We start from the raw sequence: 16,127 nt of genomic DNA on the forward strand, positions 1-16,127 counted from the left end.
TTCCAGCGAAAGACACCCCCCCCTCCAAAACCCAGTAAGTACAGTACTTACTAGTTAAGAAAGCTAGGTGTTAGCATAAATTATTAGTAATCAATAATATTAAATTTAGCACTGTAATAAATTGTGCTAATAATAAATTGCATTCTACTCTGAGAATGTAGGGCGAGGAAGAATGCCCGTGGTCTTTCCACTTACTGCAATATTATGGACACTAAATTGACTTAAAAAAAAAAACGACTTTTTGGTTTACAGCTGGTACAGAACCCCACTGCGCCAGCATTGTATTCTCATGTACGGGTAGAATATGTTCATTGTCTTCAAATGAAAGAAGGGTTCCTTTCGCTGTAGTCGGGAGACATTAGAAGCTTGCCACGCCCGGACTGTTACACCAATGCATTAGCATGTTAAAGCGATTTCATTGAGGAGCCTAGCTTTCATAACAAGTAAGTACTGTACTTATTGGGTTTTGGAGGGGGGGAGGTGTCTTTCGCTGGAAATCTCGCCCCTTTATACTTTGAAAATACCTGTGAAACCGGTTTAATTCGTCACAGCCAGCACTCCCGCAGAGAGGGGGGTTGTACTTACAGTGCATCTGTATAGATGGGAAAGCCAGAGCCGACCGTTACGTCGCCCCCGTGTTATGTTCTTCGTTAATGTCTAAGCCAGAACACATCATTATATCTCATTTTGTATTTCTTTAAAAAAAAAATCATTTGCCCAGCCTAACAGTATTGTTGTTATTGTTTTTATCCTGTAAAGCGCTTTGAGGAGCCACCTTTAAAGGTGCCATATACAATAAAGTTCATTATTATTACTATTGTTAATTTGCTGGACAGAGAGGTGAAGATTATTACGCAAAAGACAAAGATAGCGATTTACGTTGCATTGTGCTGCTGTAATACAGTTTTAAATAATTAAAAGTCTAAACAGTATCACCTTTATTTATGGGTTTTAAATAAAGGCGATTTAAACGCGATCTAAATCAATATAAATGTTTATATTGTAACGCATAGGTGACTATTCATTGTTATTAAAATGACTTAAATTCGATCATGTTGTGATATTTAGAAATATAATTTTGTTTTGTGCGAGTGAAGTTTTATTTAATCTCTGACCCAAGGAAACGTTTAATTTTTTCAAAGAAATGTTTGTTTAAAAAAGAAGTCATGGCTCCAGCTGGATTCAAACACCCAGCATGTGATGTGGGAGTCAGGAACCTAACCCACAGCGCCACCGGCAAGGTCACATGAGGAGTGTTGAAAAAGCCCTACAAACATTATCAACAGACATCGTACAGCGTGTACAATTCTTGTGTTGCAGTACATGAATATAATGATATCGTTATTAATTTCTTTAGGTACGCGATTCCATATTATATTCCCTTTTAATCAAATTCTAAAAGTATGCTTGTTGACTCCAGTATCACGTTAGTTAAAGACTTCGATGCTTAAAATGTTTAGGGATAAATGGAATACTGGTGTGTATGTTTTCTTTAAAATACCGAGACCAGCCATATACTATATGTTTATGTTCCAAAATTAATGTAGTTCATGGCCTTCACACGCGTTACAGTATGCTCCTATTCTTTTTATGCTCAGCTACTAAGATTTCCCTTCAGTGGTAAAAATTCCATATAAATATTAAATACTAAAATGAGCACAGTTAAGACATTTAAATCTTTCTACGACCGACCAACGCACCACGAGTGCCCCTGTCGGTCAACCAATCATGTACCGCGGTATTTTGCGTCATTGCGTATCACAATGCGCAAGGCCGTAGCCAATTACCTCCGGTACGTGTATGTGCCGCGCACTTTGAATGGCTGCATCTGTACATCAATACAATCTACTATCCTAAGAAGCATAAAAAAGGGAACATCCACAACAACCAGAAAATAGTTCAAAGTGGCGCAATGAAATCCAGAGGGACAGCAGTCTTTTCTTTTGTAAAGTACTGAAGGGAGGCCACTTCCACATTTCTTCTTAATATCGGTGAAAGTCGTTGATGGCCTGGAGATGAACAACCACCTTAAGGAGAGGGGTATCACCCAGTTCAATTTCCCGATCTCTGTTCAGGTTACACCAGAAATCCTCCCACGAGCTGTACTCTATTTCTGCTCAGTTTGTATCAGTTAGCTGGGCCAGGTTGTTTGTCCTTTGCCTTCAGGTATTAAAAAGTCTCTGTACAGTACCTCTATTGCAATGCCAGTGTCTGCCTTAGTTGTCACTTCCTGGATTAATAGGTCCTTGCCTCCATGGTCTCGCACTCTGCAGCTTCCCCGGCTCTGCCTGCATCGTCTCCAGGGTCTAGTGGGAGTTCCAAGCCCCCTATGTCCTGTCTCAGGTGTTTTTATCCCTTTGCTTAGCCAATCCCCTTTGGGGGATTTTCCACAGCCCCTGGCAGAATCGGGTTTGCCCAGTATTTTTCCAGGAAGCTTGTATTGTTTGAGGACTGTGGGGGTGCCGAGCTAGGTGTCATGGGACCTTATCAGTTCATTGTTCACTCTCCGGCTCTCTCTCCTCCTCCCTTTGTCTGGCTAAACTGGCTCTGCGACTCCTCACACCTCCAAGTCTTGATACCTAATTGTTCCTGCTAGGCGAGGCTTATTAAAATACAGGAATTAAGTTTTCTGCTCCCTTGCCAGTGAGGCCCCATCTCTCTCTTCATCTCTGTGGTGTAGCCATTGAAAAGCTATTCATGCAGGCTGATTTAAAGATGTTTTCTTTTGATAAGGGACAGTTCCCAAATGGGGATGCACTTAGCTAAGCCTGGTGTAGCGGCAAGGCTTATTAATAAGAAAGAATTAAGTGTTCTGAGCCTTCCCAAATGAGGCCCCATTTCTCTGTTCATCTCTGTGGTGCAGCCACAGAGAAACTATTCATGCAGGCTGATTTAAGGTTTCCTCTGATGAGGGACAGCTCCCAAAGGGGGATGCACTTAGCTAAGCCTGGCTATCATGATCAATGGTCATCCATTGGCGCCTATCTGTCTAGGGAGTGCCAGATGGACATCTGGACTGCATTCCTAGGTGTCAGGAGTAAATGACTCATATCTCACCCTGATCAACCAATCAGGGACTGGTAGGGCCGAGTAACCCACGTGGGACTCTGATGCCCATGGAACTTTCAGCCAATCAACGAGCTGAAGTTCCTCCAGGTAAAAACAGGCAACACAGAGAGCCTGGTAGGATTCAGTGGAGAATTCTGTGGACTATTCTAAAGGGAATTCAAAGGAGAATTCCAGGGCAGGACGGCCCAGGAGCAGAAGGCTCCCAAGGGCAGGACATTCTCGCACACTACATTTAATTTGGCGTCCCTGGGTGGGCTATGGCAACGCTACATTTAATTTGGCGTCCCTGGGCCGGCTATGGCAACGCTACATTTAATTTGGCGTCCCTGGGCCGGCTATGGCAACGCTACATTTAATTGAATTAAATGTAGTGTGCTCTCTGAAGGCACCAGTTCTGTAGGGTTTGGGCATTTACTGGGACAATTATTAATTGTAGCAGTAAATCACAAAATTGATTCTTTTAATGGCTTTAGAATCCAAACATGCGACATAACTCAAACAATGCACACACACAGGTACTAATACACGAGGATACATTTATTAATACATAGAATATGCATAGAAACCTAACAGATCTTATCGAGAGGGTTATCAGAATACAAAAGGTATATATTCAGACAGTTACAAAGAGTTACACATATCAAGAGGACATATGTTCAGTATATTATTCATTAAGACTGTTTCGTTAATGAACTTGGTTATAACTTCTACATTAGATACTCAAACAAGTACATAACTCTTAGGAATTAAATTGATATCAACTGGTTGGGATAACAATTGAATTCTCGAGCAGTAATGCAGTGACGTTGAATACTCATCCAATCTCTGGGGATTCAGATCTCCTGCGGACTCAAAGAAGCAGTTGCAGGCTTGTTGCTGTCCAATCCGCGCTCTCTGGCTCGGTTCCAGGCTGTGCTGTGCGGCTTGCGACGGTGCGCTGCTGATGCTCACTGACCGGCTAGTTAGTGTTGGCTTTAACTAGCAAAGTTTGCGCACAGGAGAAAAGATGACTTTGAGTCCCAGCAAGTCAGGAAGAGGACCGGTTCGCTCCTGATGAAGAGCTAGTTCTGAATAGTGATAGTGGTCAGAGGGCATGGTTACTCATATCTCACCTTGATCAACCAATCAGGGACTAGTAGGGCCTAGTAACCCACGTGGGTCTCTGATGCCCATGAAACTTTCAGCCAATGAACGAGCTGAAGTTCCTCCAGGTAAAAACAGGCAACACAGATTTTCTAAGGAGAATTCCAGGGGTGCGAGACTATTCTAACCATGTAACGGCCAGTGTGTCCGAGTGCCAGAACTTTCCTTTGTTCTAAGAGTCGAGAGCGGAGGTTGCCACGAGTAACCAAAGGATCCACCCGAGGTTAGCATCAGCAGCAAGCCTCGTGAACAGGTCAGAACTGTGGACAGCTGAACTCACTATTCAGAACTAGCGCTTCATCAGGATCAAACCGGTTTTCTTCCTGACCTGCTGGGACCCACAGTCATCTTTTCTCCTGTGCACAAACTCTTGCTAGTTTTAGCCAAAACTAACTAACCGGTCTTCAGAGAGCATCAGCAGCGCACCGTCGCAAGCCGCACAGCCTGGCATGGAGCCAGAGAGTGCGGATTGGACAGCAACGAGCCTGCAGCTGTTTCTTTGTGCCCGGAGGAGATCTGAATCCCCAGAGATTGGATGAGTATTCAACTTCACTGTATTACAGCTCAAGAATTCAATTGTTATCCCAACCAGTTGATCCTCGTGTATTAGTGCCTGTGTGTGTGCGTTGTTAGAGTTATACCGCATGGTTGGATTCTAAGGCCATTAAAAGAATCATTTTGTGACTTACTGCTACAATTAATAATTGTCCCAGTAAATGCCCAAACCCCTACAGAACTGGTGCCTCATGAGAGCACACTACAGTGGTATTCATTGGGACATTGACACCACCCTAGAAATCAACATAATCTAATCACCCAGCCTTTCACTCCTTAATGGCCCACATCCTGCAACACTAATCAACATAGCCCAATCAATTCCCGCCCTTTGACTGCTTCAATGACCCACACCCTGCGACAATTATTTTCAAACAAGCAGTCTTAAATATGAAATTTAAGACTAATCTATTGTTACTCAAAAATTCAGTTAGTTATATCAGTCAGCAAAGCAATTTCTTTAAAAAAAAAGCTTTCTGTTATTAACAACATAGATAATAATTCCAGAACAAAACAATTCTTTTTGTCAGTTCTTTTGTCAGTTTTTTTAAATTGCTCGTAACTATCAACAAGGAAATAATGTAAATGTTAAAGGTTTTCCTTTGTTTAAAATTATAATAACATATGCATGATGAGACACAGATCTACAGTATAATCATGAGGCACTTTACACAATTTGGCAGTGTCAATGTGCTTTGAAGGACATAAATATCCACATATATCTTTCCAGTCATGCATCTAGTTTTGCCATCACTTATGTGTTTAAGGGTCCACATTTGTAAATATTCAAAAGGAAAAAAAGATAATTTTTACTGAAAATGTTAAATGTTTTCTTTTAGTTTAAAATTACTATAAAATAAATAAAAAGATTTTTCTGAAGCCCATAATTAATCAGATGAATCTGCATTCTGTAATACAAGAAGAAGCTACTTAGCTTAATGGACGTACTGTATAGAGAAAATAACATCATTTTAATATCAAGGAACACATGAAAGTGAGATGATTAGATTTGATTTGTAAATACAATTTATTTTTATTCTTCCAGATAAGTCAATATAGAACAGCAATTCTCATTATGGAGACATGGAGACAAAATTACACACAATTTATTGAATAACTGAATACCTTCAGTTTAGAGTCCAAAGCTTCATGCTGCTCCCTTAAATCAGTAGCTGATTTGCTACTACAAAACCTTATTGAGCAACTTTATTTCCCATTGGTCACAATCATAGACATCCAGCCAGGAGAATGACTTCTCAGACAAAAGAGTGTCCATTTGAACCACGTTTGCAAAGTCAGGAAAGCCACGGTGACGTGCAACGGTTTAACACTCCAGCTCCCAGGGAAGATGAACTGTTTGGTGCATTGTGTGATGTAATGCAGAAAGAAAATGATATCACAGAGATCTTAGTGAAGCAACATAGGTCATCCACACTGCCACAGTTGGAGATTCCGGTTTTCAGAGGTGATCCTTTGGATTACATGTTGTTCATTAGAGCCTTTGAACAGGGAGTAGAGGAAAGGACAGAGAGTTTCAGGGACAGGTTTTACATTTTAGAACCACTCACTGGTGGATAATCCATGGATTTATTATTAAGCTGTCTTTATATGGACCCAGAGAAGGGCTATTACAAAGCAAAGAAGCTGCTGCAGGAGAACTTCGGAAATGCATTAAACCCGAGCCAGGAGAGGCTTTGAATTAATTTTCACTCTTTCTCACTAGATTCAGTAATGCCATGATTGAGGTGGACTCTCTAGGCAAAATATACAGTGCAGCTAACATAAAAACTATAATTTTTAAGTTACCCTACAAGTTGAGAGAGAAGTGGAGGGCTGTAGCGTTCGATGTCCAAGAACAGCTGGTTAAAAGTGCCAGGTTTCTAGATCTTGTTAGCTTTATCAGAAAGCAAGGTAAAACAGCAATCCAGCCAGTGTTTGGAGATGTAAAGGAAAGTAATGTTGGGAAGGGTCGTGCAAATTTCAACACAAACACAGCCTTTCAGAAGAAAGGTGGAAAGAAAGCATTCTGTACTGCAGATTTACCTCTTAATGGTGTACACATTACAGATGTAGGGCTTTTGTGCACTTACTAGGACAATTATTAATTGTAGCAGTAAGTCACAAAATTATTATTTGATGGCTATTAGAAAACTGGCCTTGTGGGATAACTCAGCAACGCACACGCATGGATACTAATACACAACAAAACATTTATTAATACATAAAATGTGTATATGAACATAACAGACCTTATAGTGAGGGTTAGCAGAATACAAAAGGTATATATTCAATCACGAGTTAAAAATCAAGAGGGACATACATTCAATATACCATTCATTTATACTGTTTCATAAATGAACTTTGATTACAACTTCTACACTAGATATTCAAAAGCAAGTACATCACTCATAGGAATTAAGTTGACATCAACTGGGGTTGGGGTAACAATTGAAATCTCGAGCTGTAATGCAGAATGCTGAATACTCATCCAATCTGTGTGGATTCAGATCTCAAGCAGATACAAAGAAGCAGTGGCGGGCTGTTGCTGAGTCCAATCGGCGTCCCCTGGCGCAGTGCCAGCCTGTCCTGTTGCGGCTGGAGGTGTGGGAGAGGAGGGAGAGATTCCTGCTGCGACGCACTTGCTCTCTGAAGACCAGCTAGTTAGTGTTGGCTGAACTAACCGAGTTTGTGCACATGGAAAGTGACTGCAGTCCAAGCAAGTCACATTCTTTAGGTTCGTTCGGGATGTGTAAGAGTAATCCTTAGAGGGTATCCAAAAACACAAGAGTAAGTCCAAAGCCAGGAGATCCATCAAAACAAGGAATTAAAAACCATGAACCGGGTCGGAACCGGTGGACAGGGAACGGGAACGGAGATTAAAACCTTAACGGGACCAGGCGCTTCCAGGTCCCGGACTCGCACGGTGCGGAAACCAGATGCAGAGCCAGGATGAGCGTCAGCGCCTGGCTTTTAAGGTGGGCTGGAAAAAGGGGTCAGGTGCAGAGAATTAAGTCTAAAGTAAAAGGGCTGGAGCACCCTTAAGGAGGGGGGACTATAATCGTGACAGGATGTAGCAATAGCCCTGAATCCTGAGATTCAGCTGTCCACAGTTCTGACCGTGGTTCACTCGTCGATCAGGTGAGCGTTCACGGTGGGTTCACAAGGCTTGCTGCTGGGCTAACCTTGGGTGGATCCTTTGGTTACGCGCAGCATCCTCTGTTCTCGACTCTTAGAACAAAGTAAAGTCCTGGCACTAGGACGCACTGGCCATTATGTGATTGTCTGAGATGAGTCTGAGAGTGTCCTGGAGGAGCCCCCTTCTGGGCCCTCTCTGTATCCAACACCACTGAGATGAGAGAGAGAGAGAGACTGGCCAGGGAGCAGCAAACTTAATTCCTGTATTTTTAATAAGCCTTGCCACTACACAGATGACCTCATTTGGTCCCTCAATACCACCTCCCTAGCCAAGAAAGCACAGCAGCATCTCTATTTCCTGCTGCGACTGAGGAGGGCAAACCTTCCTCCGCCCATTCTTACCACTTTCTGTAGAAGCACCATTGAGAGCACCTTGACCAGCTGTATCACTGTTTGGTTTGGGAATTGCAACTCTTCAGATCGCAAGACCCTGCAACGAATTGTGGAAACAGCTGAAAAGATCATTGGAGCCTCCCTCTCTTCCATTTCTGTCACTTATCACAAACACTGCTTACACAGGACCTCCAGTATAGTAGATGACCCCTCCCACCCCCTCCCATAAACTCTTTGCCCTCCTACCATTTGGGAAAAGATATCGCAGTGTACGGGTTAGGTCAACCAGACTCTGTAACAGCTTCTTCCCACAGGCTGTCAGGCTCCTTAACATCCTGGAATCTACTTGCACCCACTCCAATTCCATAAACAGGGTTTAAATCTCCCCAGTGTGTTGTGTATATTGTAGTATGTGTTGCCTTGTAATTTGCACTATCTGCACTTGTGTATGTGTATACTGTCTACAATATCTGTGTCAGTGTCTTGTCTGTCCTGTCTGTATTTGGACCGTGGACCAGGAGGAACGATATTTCGTTTTACTGTATACTTGTATATGCCTGAAATAAATAATGTGAAGTTGAACTTGACCTTGAATAAGGAAAAAAGGGACTCTTTGGCTTTGACAAACTCTTGTGTGTTCTGTAAGGGAGAGCATGTTCTTGAGGTCTATAAATGTTTAAGAAAGAAAACACATAAAGGAAAGCTTGAATTCCTGAGAAGCAAAGGGCTCTACTTTAGCTGCTTGAAGCAGGGACATATGAACAAGATAATGTAATGTAACATGATGTAATGTGAAGTTATGTTATCAGAAGTGCTCTCAGTGCCATCCTACTGTGTTACATATGAAGAGAAAGGAAAACCTACTGAACCTTTGGACAATACAGGTAAAACAGATGATGGTGAAAAGCAGTCAGTTACGAGGGCACTTGTTAGTGCAGACAGAAGCTCTTGTGGACACACTGAGGCTGGTGAGAGTGAGTGCATTCTTTCTATAGTGCCTGTTCATTCAAGTGAAGACAAAGAAGTGGCAGCCTGGCAAGCTATGCCCTTAGAAAATGTGCAGAAAATCACAGAGCGCAATTCAGGACCTGTGTTGTGGACACAGTACTGCATAACATTTACATTGATTACTTCCTCGAGTCAGTTAGCAATGAAAAGGAATCTGAAAGATGGCAAGGTATCTATCATAAGCCATAATCAAGAGGATAAAACACTCCACAGATCCCAGTGACAGAAAGAAATATGCTTGGGTGAAACAAGCTGGGGAGGGGACAGCATAAGAAGCAGATTGGAACACACTTAGCATTGTTAGAACTGTACATGCAGGAATTGTAATGTCAATGATTGCCAGATTACAAATTGTCATACTGTATACATAGGGGTGTGTAAGCCTGAATTGGCTAGAAATATCCAATAAGAAGAACATTTCCAAATACACTTTTGGAATACAGTAAAATGTAAGGAAGACGGCCAATGGGATGGACTTGCTTTTTGGGTCCTGAAGTCCTTGGAATCCTACAATAATAAATTATGTGACCCTTGTTTAGTTCATGTCATCCATGGCTAAATTATTCTGAAACATGAAAGATGAAAGGACATCATTTAAAAAAAAAACAACCTACAAATGGATTTTAAATGATACCTTAAATTATATATTGTTTTCAGTTATTTTAATTTATTTGTATCAACAAGGAAAAAATAATAGTTTAAATGTAAATGTTAAATACTTACATTTGTTTAAAACTACAATAAAAACAGGCCAGAAGGGACACAGATCTAAACATAATCATGAGGCACTTTACACAATATTATTTTTTTTGTGCTGTCCTTTGACAAAACAAGGCTCACCAGATAATGTGAATCGAAACCTGTTTTTCTAGCTTTTAAAGTTGTGCAATGTGTAAGCGGGAACACATCATTATATCTTACATATGAAAAATACATAATATAGCTCCCAAACAAACGCAAACGTGTTTTTAATAAGATGCTTTTATTTGTTTATAATCCGAAGATTTCAGGAAGACTACTGGAGGTCTGGCTTTTTTTCTGGAAAACCATAACTCTGGTCTTGTCCAGATTGACTGTCAGCGCTCAGGTCTGACAGTGCTGCTCCAGCAGTGCCAGGTTCTGCCGCAGCCTCTGTTTTGTGGGCGACAGCAGGACCAGGTTGTCTGCAAAGAGCAGGAACTCGATTTCTGTCATTAATGCAGATCAGTAAATCAAGGGACAAAACAGTTATTGCGCCCGGCTCCTCAATGGGCTTTGACGTACTAATGCGTTGGTTTAACGGTCCGGGTGTGGCAATGTTTTTTATTATTGTTTTTATTATTATTTTATTAATGTTTTAAAGTACTGTATACTAGTTTGTCACTCTTCTCATCCCTTCTTTGCTAAATGGCTTTTGAATAGAGTCACATGAAGAGAGAGGTGAAACAGCCCTACACAGCCCTGTCGCAGTACACAGATATAATTATATCTTATTAATTTCTTTAGATATGCGATTCTTTTAATACAGTCTTTGCTGTGCTCTAGAAGATCCTTGTGATATTTCAAGCTCTGGTTGAATGATAAGTGTCGCAGTTTAAATAATTTTCATAGTTAGAAATTATGGAACGCTCTGTTAAAAGCAAGGGAGTATTTATGCCCGTTGCAGTTTTTTTGCAAAATGAATATAATTATATCATTACTAATTTCTTTAGATACACAATTCCATATTATATTCCCTTTTTTATCAAATTCTAAAAGTATGCTTGTTGACTCCGGTATCACGTTAGTTAAAGACTTTGATGCTTAAAATGTTTAGGGAGAAATGGAATACTGGTGTGTATGTTTTCTTTAAAGTACCGAGACCAGCCATATACTGTATGTTTAAGTTCCAAAATTAATATCGTTTATGGCCTTCACACGTGTTGCAGTATGCTCCTATTCTTTTTATGCTCAGTCACTAAGATTTCCCTTCAGTGGTAAAATTCCATATAAATATTCAATACTTAAATGGGCACAGTTAAGACATTAAATATACTTATACATACTGTATACAGTACAGTTTGCATATGGTAATATGTTTATGTTCCTAAATCAATCTCTTTTATGAGCATGTGAAAGGCATGGTGAATTGATTCTCAAAAATTACTGTACTTTGCATGATTGGAAACAAATGCGTGATTGCGAAATGCTGTGGTGTTACTTTTACAAAGACGGTCAATGAAAAAAAGAATGTGGACCAGGGCAATACTTTGAGTTTGTCCAAGGTCATTCATTATTAATACTATTAGTAATATCTTCGTTAAAGACTTTGATAGCGACAGCTCAAACATGAGAGGTTGAGCTTTATTAGCTCCACCTTGCGGAAATTCCGGATACTATTATTTTGCTTGCGGTATTATAGGAGAATTTACGGTAACTAGTGGTATTTACCTGTAACTCGCGGTAGACTGCGTACAGCGCACCGGAAAATAATGCGGTATCGCCAGTGCATTTTGAATGGCTGCATCTGTATATCAGGAAACAGAATATAAATGCCCCAGAAGCAGTGAGCCAGCGCGGAAGCAGCTAAGGTGAATGTGTTTTGGAGGAAGAAGAGGATTAGGATTGTGCTTGAAAGGAATTAGGAATAAGGAATAAGGAATAAGGGATAAGGGATAAGGGATTACGACTACGGTTTACGGATTAGGGATTACAATTTGGTTACGGTACGGATTGGTGTGGGCATATGGACTTTGGAATTTGTATTGTTTAAGGGTACTGGAAATGGATTACAGATCGGAATTGTAAAACGTACGAACAAAGAAACGGAGAAGATCAGTGTGGTGTGAGTAACATCCCTTTTACACCTGCTTTTTCCCCGGCGACACCACAGTAGACTGACTGTGGTCTTGAACTTTTTCCATTTGTAGACTGATCTGTCAAACAACCTGATAAAATCTTATTATTCACTCACTTGATTTAATGAGACTAGGGGCTTATTAACTTATTCACATCCCCTGAACATTAATTACTCATTGTTTTATTAATTAAAATAGCATCTTTTCCAGACACATGGATTGCTTAATATAAATCTTTTAAGATATTTATATTAAGACTGGTTTTGATTAAAAAATTATGAACATTTTTTGCTTTCTGAAATGGTGTTGACATTGTTTTTATTTTCTCACATCAGCATTTGCTGATTCTGTTCAGACATACTTAACCTATTTTGATGCTTCTGACATGGACAAATTCATTATCCCACAGTTTTAAGAAGTCTGGATGTTCTCTTTCATCCTCTGATAATGAAAAACTCTATTGGTAATGTGATTTATATATTTTTTATCTGGATAATGTTTTGTAGACAGTTGGTTTCAAGATTATGTCAGTGTCATAGATAGATGGGTTTGGGAAAAAAATCTATTTTTAATAATTTGACATTTGACATTTGATCATTTGGGGTCCTCGCTTCACCTATTTCATTATTTCTTTGGGGAATTTCTTTTTGTTGTTTAGAAAGAGGAGAAGGAGGAATTGGGAGTTGTATTTTATTTTTGGACGTGTCTTTTAGCACCTGCTTTGAGTCTGAGTTTGCTATTGAAGTCAATGATTAATCTTTGACATTGGGATTAAATATCTGTTACTAGTTTAATACATCCTAGAATGCATACCTTTGTTATCCTATCTTTACAGTGTTGGAGAAGGTTTTAATTTGCTCCAACAATCATAAATTATAACAGTAAATTGTGAGAGTACTTTTCTCCTACGTTTAGGAGTTTTTGTTGATGTTTAGTATATACATATACATTATTCAACATACATATAAAATAAATACATACACTTATATCATAGATACTGTACCTTATAGAAAACAGTTTCAGAATATAAAGAGAAATGAGAGAACAACACCTTGTTTCACATGATGAAATATAATTTTTCTTTTTTTAACTTTCATTGAACAATAAACTTCTACATTTGTCTACCTCTTCAACGTGCATGCTGATGTTAGCCCAACCTTCATATATCAGTGTGTAAATTATACACAACTCCATAGAAACCTCGTCAGTGTATTTATTTTCATTTCTGTTAAGTTCCAAACACACTCTCTAAGACTGATACATCTGTAGTGGCAAGGCTTATTAAAGTACAGGAATTAAGTTTGCTGCTCCCTTGCTAGTCTCTCTCTCCATCTCAGTGGTGCTTCATACAGAGAGGCCATTCCATTTGGTTCACAATTAAGGTGTTTTTCTAGCTGATAGAGTGTCCTGATAAGGAACAACTCCGAAGGCTGAGACACATCAACCACTCCAACAAATGGTCATCTCTGGTGCCTTAAAGTCTGGGAGATTCTGGGAGAGTCTCATCCCAAGTTTGTTTACAACCCTAAGGTCAGAGTGCATTGTTACTCATCCTTAGCCAATCAGGAACTGGTAGGGCAGGTTAAACCCATATGGGTCTTGGATGCCCATGAAACTTTCAACCAATGAACGGCCGTAGTTCCTCCAGGTAAAACAAGCAGCACAGGGCTTCCTCCGTGCGCCTCCTGGACATTCTCAGACTCAGAGCTCCTCCTGAACATCCTCAGACTCAGCCCAGACAACCACGTAACGGCCAGTGTGTCTGAGTGCAGGACTTTCCTTTGTTCTAAGAGTCGAGAACGGAGGTCGCCAGTGCGTAACCAAAGGATGCACCCGAGATTAGCCCAGCAGCAAGCCTCGTGAACCCACTGCTATCACTCACCTGATCAACAAGTGAACTACGGTTGGAACTTTGGGCAGCTGAATCTAAGTATTCAGAACTAGCGCTACATCAGAAACGAACCGGTCTTCTTCCTGCCTAAATAGTATGACCTGCTTGGACCCTCAGTCACTCTCCTGTGCAGAGACTCTGCTAGTAAGCCAGAACTAACTAGCCGGTCTTCAGAGAGCCCACTGCTAGAACATCACAGCAGTAATCTCTCCCTCCTTCTCCCACACCACCAGCCGCACCGGCCACTGCCTGGCACCGAGCCAGAGAACGCTGATTGGACACATCAACAAGCCTGCCGCTGTTTGGGTCCGCGGGAGATCTGAATCCACACAGATTGGATGAATATTCAACATTCTGCATTACAGCTCGAGAATTCAATTGTTACCTCAACACAGTTGATATCAGTTTAATTCCTAGGAGTCATGTACTTGCTTTTGAGTATATAGTTTAGAAGTTGTAATCCAAGTTCATTTATGAAATGGTCTAATTGAATGATATACTGAATGTATGTCCCTCTTGGTTTGTTACTCTTCGTGATTGAGTATATACCTTTTATATAACCCTCACTATAAGATCTGTTATGTTTATATGCACATTTTATGCATTAATAAATGTATTCTCGTGTAATAGTATCTGTGTGTGTGCGTTGTTTGAGTTATCCCGCAAGGTTGATTCTATTAGCCATCAAAGAATCATTTTGTGACTTACTGTTACAATTAATAATTGTCCGAGTAAATCCACAAAACCCTTACATTTAGTGGTGCCTCGTGAGAGGATGCTTACACATCAATAGCTGAGAGTTATGAAGCTCTATTGAAAGGGGAAGATTACTGTGTTTTGATCACTAAGTGATAATTATGTCTTAAAGAACTACACATTTACACCAAGTGCTTGGTAAAATCTTTTTCTTTTTCAGGGTTCTTACCAAACTAGTCCTGATCTTTAGTCCTCTTTAGACAGTAAATGATTGTATTCATGACAGGAGGGAAGCCATTTTGAAAAACTGATGCCATGATGCGCACGTCCACTGAGGTTTCAGGAATCCTGTAGGAGATGAAGACAGCTGTCAGGAAGTACACAGAAATGACCAGCAGGTGAGAGCCACATGTGAAACTTTGATCCTCCCTTCAGGACTGGCAATCTGGAGTACTGCCTTAACAATGTTCAGATAGGATAGCAGGATGAAGAAGATAAGGATCAATAACACACACATGCCAATTACTAAAGCCACATAGCTGGTCAAGACAATGTCCGCACAAGCCAAACATAGCACTCCAGAAAAGTCACAGAAGCACTGCAAAACCTTGTTGGGTCCACAGTATGGCTTTGCCATCTCCAGAAGAAATGTAAAAATTGGGCACAGGAATTCTCCCAGCCAGCAGAGAGTAATGAGTTTTAAAGTGAATCTTTTGTTCATTTTGGAAGGGTAGTGGAGTGTGTGGCAGATGGCTACATATCTATCATAAGCCATAATCAAGAGGATGAAGCATACCACAGAGCCCAGTGCCAAAACATTTAACATTGTAGATACAGTAAATGTAGGAAGTATAATGTCAATGACAGCCAGGCTGCACATTATTGTATACATGGGGGTGTGTAAGCCTGAGTCTGCTGCAAAATATGCCAATAAGAAGAACATTCCCCAATATAATTATAAGATACAATGTCAAGAAGACAGCGAACAGGATCACTTTGCTCTCTGAGTCTTGAAGTCCTGGGAAACAGGCAATAATGAATTCTGTGACCTTTGTTTGGTTCATGGTATCCATGACTATTTCATTCTGGAATATGAAAGAAAACGTCAGATTTTTTTAAGATGAAAAAATTAAATTAAAATTAATCTATTGCTGAATAATTACTGAATAATTCAGTCTGTTGTATCAGTCAGCAAGGCAACTTCATAGAACAAAAATGCTCTCTTCATTGTTAACATCAAAGCACTGTTCAGATTGTATTTCTGTTCTGTTTTCAAGTTGAAACTATTGAAAAGGAAAAAGAAAAGTTATTTTTTTACTGAAAATGCTACATTTTCCTGTTTAAAATGACAATAAGTTTCTGTAAAATGACAATAAGTTTCTGTAAAATGACAGTTTTCTGAAGCCCATACATATTCACAT

The 16,127-nt window shown here is 40.2% G+C and overlaps 1 pseudogene; it reads right to left on the minus strand.

Moving 5' to 3' along the window:
• Positions 1-14,872: 14,872 nt before the first annotated feature.
• On the minus strand, positions 14,873-15,779 carry LOC148676465 (olfactory receptor 6N1-like; annotated as a pseudogene).
• Positions 15,780-16,127: the final 348 nt, after the last annotated feature.

This window comes from Lepisosteus platostomus, chromosome 2, assembly GCF_059453375.1.
Source record: "Lepisosteus platostomus isolate fLepPlt1 chromosome 2, fLepPlt1.hap1, whole genome shotgun sequence".
Classification (NCBI taxonomy): domain Eukaryota; kingdom Metazoa; phylum Chordata; class Actinopteri; order Semionotiformes; family Lepisosteidae; genus Lepisosteus; species Lepisosteus platostomus.